General features: G+C 35.7%; 1 pseudogene across 1 annotated transcript; it reads right to left on the bottom strand.

The window, feature by feature from the left end:
- Positions 1–4,469: 4,469 nt before the first annotated feature.
- On the bottom strand, positions 4,470–9,180 carry LOC114280420 (basic endochitinase-like; annotated as a pseudogene). Its single transcript, XR_014329090.1, has 3 exons — positions 8,676–9,180; positions 5,092–5,251; positions 4,470–4,991 (listed from the first exon to the last, which is right to left on the bottom strand). The product of XR_014329090.1 is annotated as a basic endochitinase-like (transcript).
- Between the last annotated feature and the right edge of the window lie 1,469 nt (positions 9,181–10,649).

The following is a 10,649-nucleotide window of genomic DNA, read 5'->3' as shown; positions in this document are numbered from 1 at the left end:
GGAGACCGAAGTACCTAGTTCGGTATGTGCAAGCTTATTCGGTAATCTTATCTTGGCTAGAGTGGTTCAGGATAAACTACTGACATTCCTACAAGTTCTAGCTCGGTTATTGACTACAGAAATCTACATATTAGGGGCAAAACAGAATCCTAGTTCGGCCGCAATGTGATTTTGGATCTAAGGCTTGTTTTTCTACATAACAGTTCATACACATACAAGTTCTACTGGTTTCTTCATAGAAAGTACAAAAGCAGAGCAGATAAATGGAGAAAAATGTTTGCAAAAAGCATACAAAACAGAAACAAATGGTAAAACAAACAAAAAATCGCAAGATGGTTAGATTTTCTTACCAGAGAAGAGAGAAAGAAGACTGGAGTCGGAAACGGTGGCAGCAAGAAAAGAACACAAGCTCAACACAAGCTCGAGTGTGGAAGAAGTAGAGATACAGAAAGAAGATGAGAACAATAGAGTAAATGATTCCAGAATCGAAAGGGCTGTTTTGTGTAAAAGGGGGAGAGAAAAAGGCGGCAAAAAGAAGCGGGAACAGTACAAAAATTCTGAAGGGCGGCATGACAGTTGGTCACAGCTTATCAGAGTTTGCCACGTGTCACTGGAATGGGAAGCGTTACAGTCGCTGTGATTGAAGAGACGTTTTGACCGAACATAGTGATACCCGAGGTAAACTTAGTTCGGCTGGAAAGGCTAAAAGGGTTTTTTTAGCTCGGCTGAAAAAGCGTAACAAACTCTAGCTCGGCCAGAAGGCTGGTAATCCCAATCATGTTGCACAGATGGAATTAAGGGGCAATTGAGAGGGTAATTTTTGGGAAAATTGGGCCGAGCTTCGAGTTGGGTTTTGAGGCCCAAAACGCAGAGGACTAGGTAAAAAGGCCGTACTGAATACTCCGGCCTAGAGGGCAAGGTTACTCCGGCCTTGGGGAGACAAAGTTACTTCGGCCCAAGGAGGTGAGTTTATTCCGGCTCAAGAAGAGATAGTTGCTTCGGCCCAAGGAAGAGTAATTCTACTCCGGTCCAGACACAACTCGGAGTAGGGTCTTAGAGTTAGTCCGGTCGCAGTATGTTCTGGGAAGACCGGCTTCGGAGTTAGTCCGGTCATGACATACTCTGGCTAGGTCAGTCAGAACTTGCTACTTGGAAGTTTGATCTAAACGCACCAAGGTTGAACAAGGGCAGCCGAAGTAATGAGTTAGTAGAGAAGACCGAGCTAAGGATAGTTCGGCCTTCTATATGGCTCAGCATAGCCAGTGTTATTTCGGTCATGTGGTAGTTCGGCCATGGAGAAAACCATCCCACTTGGTTTAAGCAGTGGGGGAGGGTGTAAAAGGATAAGCATTATCCTTAGGAGTATGAATCCTAGGAGGACTCTGCATGGAGAAGTACAAGTCCTACTAGGATTGTGCCACGGGAAACTTATAAAAGCTCACAAGCATCACCTTGGAGGAGGTAATTGAACATAATCTTTCTGAGAACTTAGAGCTTTGTCTATTTGTCAAGTTTTCTGACTTAGGCATCGGAGAGGTTTCCGGCACACACCCGCCGGCTAGCTCACGTTTGTGTTTTCAGGTGACAAAGCGACGTCGTACGGAGGAGCGTGGACTTGGTCAACAGGATTATACGAGGAGAATTATTTCTTCCCCGTACATAAGTGATTAAATCCTAATAAATTGAATCCCTTTATATTTTTGTTTACTTTCACTAAAATATATGTGTATCCAAAACATATAAAAGTAGATAGATAGCAAGAAATAAATTGCGGCTTGCTTATCCACTGGAGAAATGCATAGCACTTCCAACTGTGATCAACTTCACTCTCCTACTTTGTACTAGTTTTTTTTTAATTATTTATTAATATTATAAATATATATTTTACTTATGTACTTAAACCTTGATTTACAGTTTGAAGATATGGTTATTATAAGAAGTATTATTAGGCCAACATATAGGGCTGCAAATGAACCGAGCCGAGCCAAGCTTTGCTGAGCTCGAGCTCGACTCGTTTACTTATCGAGCTCGTTTATTGAGCTCGAGCTCGAGCTCGGCTTGATAAGAAACTGGGCTCGAGCTCGACTCGGCTTGATAATTTTTTTTGATATTATTTATATTATTTAAATAAAAAATATTATTTGTATTATTTAATATATAAATAATGTATTTATACAATTATATATATATATATATTTATATTATTTCTTATATAAATAATGTATTTATACAATAATTTATATATTATTTATATTATTTAATATATAAATAGTATATTTATTATATAATTTAAATAAAGATAAACGAGCCGAGCTTGACGAGCCAAGCTCGTGCGAGCTCGAGCTCGAGCTCGGCTCGTTTACTAAACGAGCCGAGCCGAGACGTGCCGAGCCCTTAACGAGCTGAGCCGAGCTTTTTCATAAACAGTTCGGTTCATTTGCAGCCCTATCAACAGATACAGTTGCAATTGGAGTACTTTACAACATATACCCATCAGACGAGAAAGAACTAGGACCTGACTTTTGGGCGGTACAAGTTCAAGTTCTAGTCAAACCTAATGAGAGCTTCATCCGAACATATGGACTTGTCAAAACAATTGAACAAGTTATTGGAGCTCATGTTGCTTGGCTTGCTTCATTTGTAGTATGCTGCTTCTATAAATACTAATTCCATTGACAAATTTATATTAACTTTATAAAGTTTCTAATGCTTTTATATGGTTATACTTTGCAGGCAGATTTTGCAAGCTATGGATGTTAGTTGAGAATACTTAAACAAGTGAGGTTGAAAATTTGGGAAATGAGTTTGTTTCCATAATTTGTCTTTGTGGAAGATGGATATAACAATGATTTTTTAGAACTTATGTCTAATCTATTTGTAGTTGTATTTTTTTTTTTTTTTTTTTGCTTTGACTTTGTTAGTGTGGTAAAATGTTTTATGATTTTGACTATGATTTTCATTACAATATAAATAAATTTATATTTTTAGACCAAAAAATAATAATGTTTTGAATTTTCTTTGTTTTTGATGTAATGATTCTATGGTGATAATATTTGTTCATTGTTATGGAAATATTATAGGATGAATAGATGTCAAATTGTCAATGTATGATGTGACAATTAATATTTAATTTTTTTATAAAATAAGAAATATTTTTTCTGGCATTTTCACGTGCATAATTGTGGCTTTTAAAAGTGTCGCTAAAAAGAACATATAAGTGGCATTTTATAGTAGTGGTAACAACTTTGCAAAGTGTCGCTAGAATAAGCTCTAATGGCACTTATCTTCATTTGTGTGTGAATCATGAAACACTAACACTTTGAACCACCACTAAAAGTCGGGTCTAGTGGCATTTATACGAGTTGTTAAAAATATTAATTGTGGCATAAGAAGCGCCATTAAAAATATAGTGGCATTTTTTAGGTTGTAAGTCTTCTTTAATGGCGTTTGGTAGTACCACAAATAGTATCTACCATGCCACTAAGTCTTTTTTAATGGCGCTTGATAGTATCACGAATAGTGTCTACTATGGCATCAAAGTGTCATTGAAAGTCTTTAGCCTTTGTGGTGTAATGGCACTTGCAAATGTCACTGGGATGTCACTAGTAAATACTGTCGCTTGGGTATAAATGGCATTTATTCAAAACACCACAAGACTAAAAAATGTCACTAAATGAGTAGTTTTGTGACACTTTCATGTGTTACTAAACTAAGAAAATGTTATAGTATGTGCTTTTCTTGTGACCGATGAGTGATTGCAATATACAATCAAATTTCTCAAAATCCTTTGTAGTATTGTTTGTTTCATCATCTAGCGATGCTACACTCTTGCGGCTTATCAATTTGAAAACTAAAGAAAAGCCACCTAGTCTTGATGTTATTTTTAAATTTTTTTTTTTAAGATTTCTTGTTTCTTATATATTGGTAACTCTTATTTTCCTTGCATGGTTTTCGTCTATTTAAAATTTTTCTAAAGAAGCCTAATGATATGAGCATTGAGAAAGCATTAGAGCTTTTGTTGAGTAAAGATGTGAAACTATGTGACCGAGCAAACCAAATCTTGAAGAGGCCATTGAGGTGATATAGGCACGACAAATTTTATGGCCGAGCTTGAGTACAATAAATTCAAAGTCTATGCATCCGTTTGCAGCATCTCCTCTAATTCTTCCATTGATGAAGTTTGAACAGAGCACATACAGGTTGTATCTAACCCACGCATATATTGTCTGAGGGCAGCAAGTATAGTGTAATGGACAGGAACTAGTAGCCAATTTTGTAGTAATTCATGAATGTTCATAAAAGTAATATATATTTGTGGCCAACTTTGATTTTCCTTGTGATGTGTGACATTTTAAAAGTAAACTAGTATGTAGAGTGTTACATAACTGGTCTTCCTGTGGTCTCTTGGCCTTGACTACGATTTGTGTGCAAGTTTCATTTGTTTCTGCAGAAAATATTGCAATCACTCGGAGCCAGAACAGAAAAAGTTGATTAGTCATTATTATTGTGCACACTTATTTGAGTTTAGTACAACAGTAGGTTGTGCAGTTTTGAACTGATTGCAACAAATGTAGGGAAGTTGTAATTACATAGAGTCAAGCAAGAGTCCGGTTCCGAATGGCGCCTGGTTGTTGCAGTCAAGGTTGTCACTGGTGCTAACATCAAATATTTCATCACTACAGTACCTCTGATAGAACCCTATGCGATCCTCAACCCTTGAATCCGGGCCACGACCGCATTCAAGACCACCATTTATGATGTTTGTGATGACGCCGTACCCAGGAACCCGACCTGCCAATTGGTCAGCTGGCGTTGGTGTCAAATTTCCAATGATGACATCGTGGCACGAAGGCTTCGGCGATTGTGTGGCCATCCAGAACCATAAAGCTGTCTTGAATGAGATAGTTGGGTCAGTTTCTACTAGATCTGGGTTGTTTAGGAGTTCCAATCCCAATCCCAAGGCCACTCCAGCTTGTCCATAGTTGTAATTGCTGAAATTAATAAATATGAAAACATAAAGCCAAAGTATTTCCATGATTAATAATAAAAGGCAAAGGCAAAAGCAAAAGCAAAAGCAAGCACTTGACTTACTAGGAAAGTTGGATTGGGCCTCGGCCGTAATATCGCTTGCCGGGAGCACAGGGCCATTGAGTTTGAGATCCTTGATCGCAGTAGTCACCAGCCGGGTTTACTTCTTTCACAAAGCAGTATCCCCACAAGAAACGCCCACCTGGTGCATCGTCCCAGCCACCTAATAATATCACACACATACATTAACCAATCCATATTCATCACTCATTCCGGACGGAATTAGGAATTTATTTGTGGGGCAAGACATGAATACAGTTTCTTATATGAATTAATATAAATTATTATTTTTTTGAATTCAAAAAATAAATTAAAATTCAATATTAAATTAGTATGTAAAAAATTAAACAATTATATATTTAGCCATAGAACAAAGAGTGAGATTTTTAATTTTGAAACTCTAAAAAGAACTTTAGTGATATGACAAGAGGTGGGGTACACATGTGATGTGATCTGTATGTCTATTTTTTTTTTCTCTTGCCACACCACTAGAACTCTCTTTAGAGCTCCAAAATTAGAACATTCTATCATTATTATTCAGCCATAATATATGAATAAAAGTAAAGTCATGTATTAAATACTTTTTTTATACAAATCAACTCAATCATTTATCAAAGTGAAATTCGATACTCTTCTCTACCTCGAAAGTCTTCAATGATTGATTCTGTGTAAAATTTTCAACAATTTCCTTTTCAATGTACACAGGTAAAAAGTCTGTAAAAAAATTAATCATCCATTTTGTTATGAAGTCTAGTTTTGACAATTTTCAATCCGAAAGAATAAATTTTTAATTATATTTCAATTTCATCTTGGTTCAATAATGGAAAAAGCTGGGGGGGGGGGCTATCATAGCTTGTTTTTGAACTAGGTTAAAAATTAATTTTTTTTGATTTTTTTAAAAATATATATAAAAAAGTAAAGAGATGTGATCTAAAAACAATTTGTCAAAAGGGACCTATATATTAAGATAATATTAGAAATATCAAGTAGTTGTTTGGCATGTGCTAAAATAGCACATCATCTTATTTGAATCACAATTATCTTATTTGGATCACATTATTTCTTATTTGAGTCACATCACCTCTCTACAATGTCACTTCAAACCCAACTCATATTTTACATTTTTTTGTAAAAAATCAAAAAATATACTAATTTAACATTTTCCAAACAACTATATAGACTCTATATCCATACAAAATATTTAATCATTTATTTAATAAAAAATTCAAAAATATTTTAGAGTTCTAATATAGGAGCTCTAATAGCTCTAATAAAAGGTGGGTCCCACTCTGATGTGAAGTTTTGGTTTTATTTTGTGTTTTTTTTTTTTTTATTTTCTACCTCACTAGAACTCAATTAGTGCTATAATCTTAGAGGAATAAATCATAACCCTAAAAAATTTAAAACTTAAGAGCATTTTTCATATTTAACAGTACAAATTTTTTTTTTTTTTTGGTGTGCAAATCAGCGGCGGGCCGTGCCCTTATTAATCTTGTCATCGGTCCGTCTCCCTGCACTCATTCAATCAATCTTGTTGACTGGAAAATCAAAAATGTTTTGGAATAATTCGTGAGTTTTAATTACCCTAATATATATGTGAGATTCATGATATTTAAGTTTTTTTTTTTTTTTGGTGACTTTACACCTCATTAGAGTTTAATTAGAACGAGCAATGGTAGAGGGCCACAAAAGTGTGGCTCAAATGGCTCAAAACTGCCAAAACGACGTCGTTTTGACAGTTTTGAACCATTTGAGCCACACTTTTTGTGGCCCTCAAACATTTTTCAATTAGAACTCTAGTTTTAGATAAATGTATTTTTGTTGCTGAGAAATATATATGCATCATGACAATGATAAATGGCATTAAGGCCACGTTTATTTCGTAAATTAAATTAATAGTGATGATTAGTAGCTCTAAAAGTAGATTTCTAAAAGAACTCTACTGAGCTGGCATTTTAAAAATAAAAAAAAAACAAACAAACAAAACAAAACAAAAGTTAAACCAAAATATCACATCAAGGTGAAACCCACAACGTTGCCACCTCATTAGTACAGTTTTAGAACTGTTACTTTAGTGGTTTGAAATATTATTCTTAAATTAGATGAAATTGTTAGTGAAAGAATAGTTAGTGAAGAGATTATTAATGTAGAGATTTTTAATGAAGAAATTGAGTAGAAGTGTGTTTATTTTGATGATAGTAGGAGTAATAATTAGTGGTGAGATTGTTAAATTATTTTTATATAAAATTTTTAAAAAAAATTATATTAAAAAAAAATTAAAACAAATATAATTTTTTTCATACAAATAATAGGTTGTACTTGGATAAAAAAAATTAAAAAATAAACAATAATAAAATAACACTTAATCTCCATACTATTTTTTCAATCTCATATCTTCTCCAACTTTGTTAATCTGGTGGTATATGGGGATTATCAATCTGGCTGAACTAATAATCAACTCATAAATTTCCCCAACCAAAAACAAGCTTTCCCAGGAGTCCGGATTCTCGGCCGCCCTTCTCGGCGGCCGTCCCAGCAGCCCCCCAAAACAGCGTCGTTTTGGGGGGTTTTTTGATTTTTTTGATTTTTTTCTTTCTTCTTCCTCGTTCGAACGAACGAAAGGGGAGGGGAGGGGAAGAAGAGAGAGAGGGGGAGGGGAGGGGAGCCGCCGGTGGGCCGGACTGGAGGGGGCCATAATCACCGGGGGAGGAGGAGGAGGAGGCGGAGGCGGGCCGGAGGCGGAGGCGAGGCGACGATCGGACAGCTGGACGACCTGCGACGGCGGAGGCAAGGCGAGGCGAGGCGACGATCGGACGACCTGCGACGGCGAGTCTTCGGCGAATCCGGACCCCCTCCCCTCCCCTTCCTCTCTCTCTTCTTCCCCTCCCCTCCCCTCCCCTCCCCTCTGCTCTGGTTCAGCGAAGAAGGAAGAAGAAAGAAAGAAAAAAAAAATCAGAAAACCCCCAAAACGACGTCGTTTTGGGGGGCTGCTGGGAACGGCCGCCGAGAAGGGCGGCCGAGGATCAGGATCCGGATTCCTTTCCGAACCTCTCTCGATGCATTTCATCTTCCTGTACCTTTAATTTCATGCTGTTAATGAAATTTTTCTTTGCTGATCAAAAAAAAAAAAAAAAAAAAAAAAAAAAAAGTCTAACCTACTCATAAATTTTCCCAACCCAACATGCTTTCACAGGTCTAACCTCACTGTTACTCTAATCCTACCACTCATGGGGATACCAAACATGGCCTAATGCTCTTATGAATTGTGTTAATGCCTTTTTTTCTTTTTTCTTTTTTCTTTTTTTTTTTTTCATTTTTCATTCCAAATGTACTCTGTTTCAAAACAAAAATATTTTAAAACTCTAAAATAAGATCTCTAATAGAGTGTCAAGAGGTGATGAGCCTCACGTGATGTAATGTTTTGTTTTGTTTTTTTATTACCAAATGTATAAAGCTCTGTTTAGAAGACCGTTTTTAGGGATGTATCACTGTCAGTTTCAAAAATGTTGTATGTTACTGGTTTCTTTTCAAACAGAAGTGTGTGTGTGTGATGGCGACGGGAAGGGAGTGAGGATGGACAAACTAACCAGTAGTTTCATGGGAAGTTTGGCCAAAGAAAGCTGCAAGCTCCCTTTTACATGTATCGGTGTCGCCAGTAGTGGCAAAGGTGGGAAAGGACTTGGCGGCAGTTATGAAGGCATCGTAGGTGTAGAAGTCCTCACTCCGGCAACCACTGTAGTTCCGATTTGGAAGCATTAATTTAGATCAAACATAGAACTAGAAATGAGATCGGTGATATCCCCACTACTTGGTGGGGAAGGAGCGGCAGGAGGAGGAGGAGGAGGAGGAGGCGTAGTAGGAGGAGGAGTGGTGGAGCATTGGCTTTGTCAACCAGGACCGCAATAGTCATATGTGGTGCCACACCAACCATATTCGCTGCAGCAAAGACCTCCTGGGCACAGCGCACCCCCAGCCTGACTACCACATTGCTCGGCTGAGCTTTTTGTTATGAGTAATGTGGCCAACAAACAGAGCATTGTCAAGGCCCAATACCTCATTTTCATTTTTGTTCTGATCTAAGTTTATGTTAAGGTAAGTGGTTGGGGTTGTCTGTTTATATAGGGTAGTCCTTGTAGGGTTTACAAATTACAATAATGGTTAGATTATCACAATTTTTTATTATATTTTACATTATCATCTCAACTCCTCATCTTATACGTCTTATCCTTCATGCATAATGTTAATATAATATTAATATATAAAATAATAAAGAGTAATGCTATAAGTCTTACACGTCTAAATACACAACTATTCAAGTGAAGGTTATTTTAGAAAGATGGTTAAGGGTTATTTTGAAAAGATAAGCTTTTAATTTTTTTTGGGTCACATCATGTTTCATATTCTTTACACGTTTTTTCAAAAAACGTCAAAAAAAATTAAAAAGTCAACTTTTAACTATCTTTCCAAAATAATCTTAATTTATTTTAAATCGTATCATCTCTCATATTTTTTTAAAACAATTTAAAAAAAACTAAAAAATTAATTTTTTATCATCATTTCAATACAATCTTGAGTGCAACATTACTTTGTCAAATTTTATTTTTGTTTGTAGTGGTTTTTGAACTTAGCACGTGACGCGCATGGAGACAATCTTGAGTGCAACATTACTTCTATACTGTTTGGTAGAGCTGTGGGAAAGTGCTTATAGCTTATGCCTCAATAGCTTATAGCTTATAACTTTCAGCTTAAGCTAATTTCCAGCTTATTCTTAAAGCATCTCCTGCCCCACTCAAAGAATAAGTTGATTTCTGACTTCCAAAAAGTTATAAGCTATAAGCTATAAGCTAAACTAAACACATCAAAATAGCTTAAATTAAGCTGAAAGCTAAAATAAGCTGTAATTAAGCTCTGCCAAACAGGCACTTTGTCAAATTTTATTTTTGTTTGTAGTGGTTTTTGAACTTAACACGTGACGCGCATGGAGACACAAGTGGCTTGTGGATGTACGATTATGAGGACTGTAAAATGTTGAGCGGAGTTGCATTCGACAATTAGGGCTGGTTTGGGATGTCCTAAATAAGTGTACTTTTTGACTTTTTATAAAAAGATCTGTAGAAAAATAGAGAGGGGATATTGATTGATGTGACCCAAAAAAGATAAAAAGATAAAAAGATGAACTAAAATAGGTTATGCCAAACAAAGCTTTACTATCAAGCCCTTAAATCTCTGTAACTCTTTCTTAAATTATTAAATTACTAATTTTAAAAAAATAATAATTTTAATACATGTTTTAGCTTTCGTTTGGCAATTTGAATTGAGTTGGGTTGAGTTTGAAACTATTTTAGTCACAAAATGATAAAATAAATTTTTTAGTCTAACAAAATAAAATGTCACATCCAATCAATAATCATTACATTCTTTTACTCATAAAAAATCTAAAAAACCAAAAATCATATTTCAAATAAGACTTTTTAACCTCAAACTAAAATAACTAAAAAGTCAAAAAAACTAAACTCACTTCCCAAACGAACTCTTAATTGATGTAAATACTTTGAGATAGA

This window comes from Camellia sinensis, chromosome 5, assembly GCF_055761805.1.
Source record: "Camellia sinensis isolate YWXY chromosome 5, ASM5576180v1, whole genome shotgun sequence".
Taxonomy (NCBI): Eukaryota; Viridiplantae; Streptophyta; class Magnoliopsida; order Ericales; family Theaceae; genus Camellia; species Camellia sinensis.
Note: the sequence above shows the minus strand (reverse complement) of the source record. Positions and strands in the feature narration are given on the sequence as shown.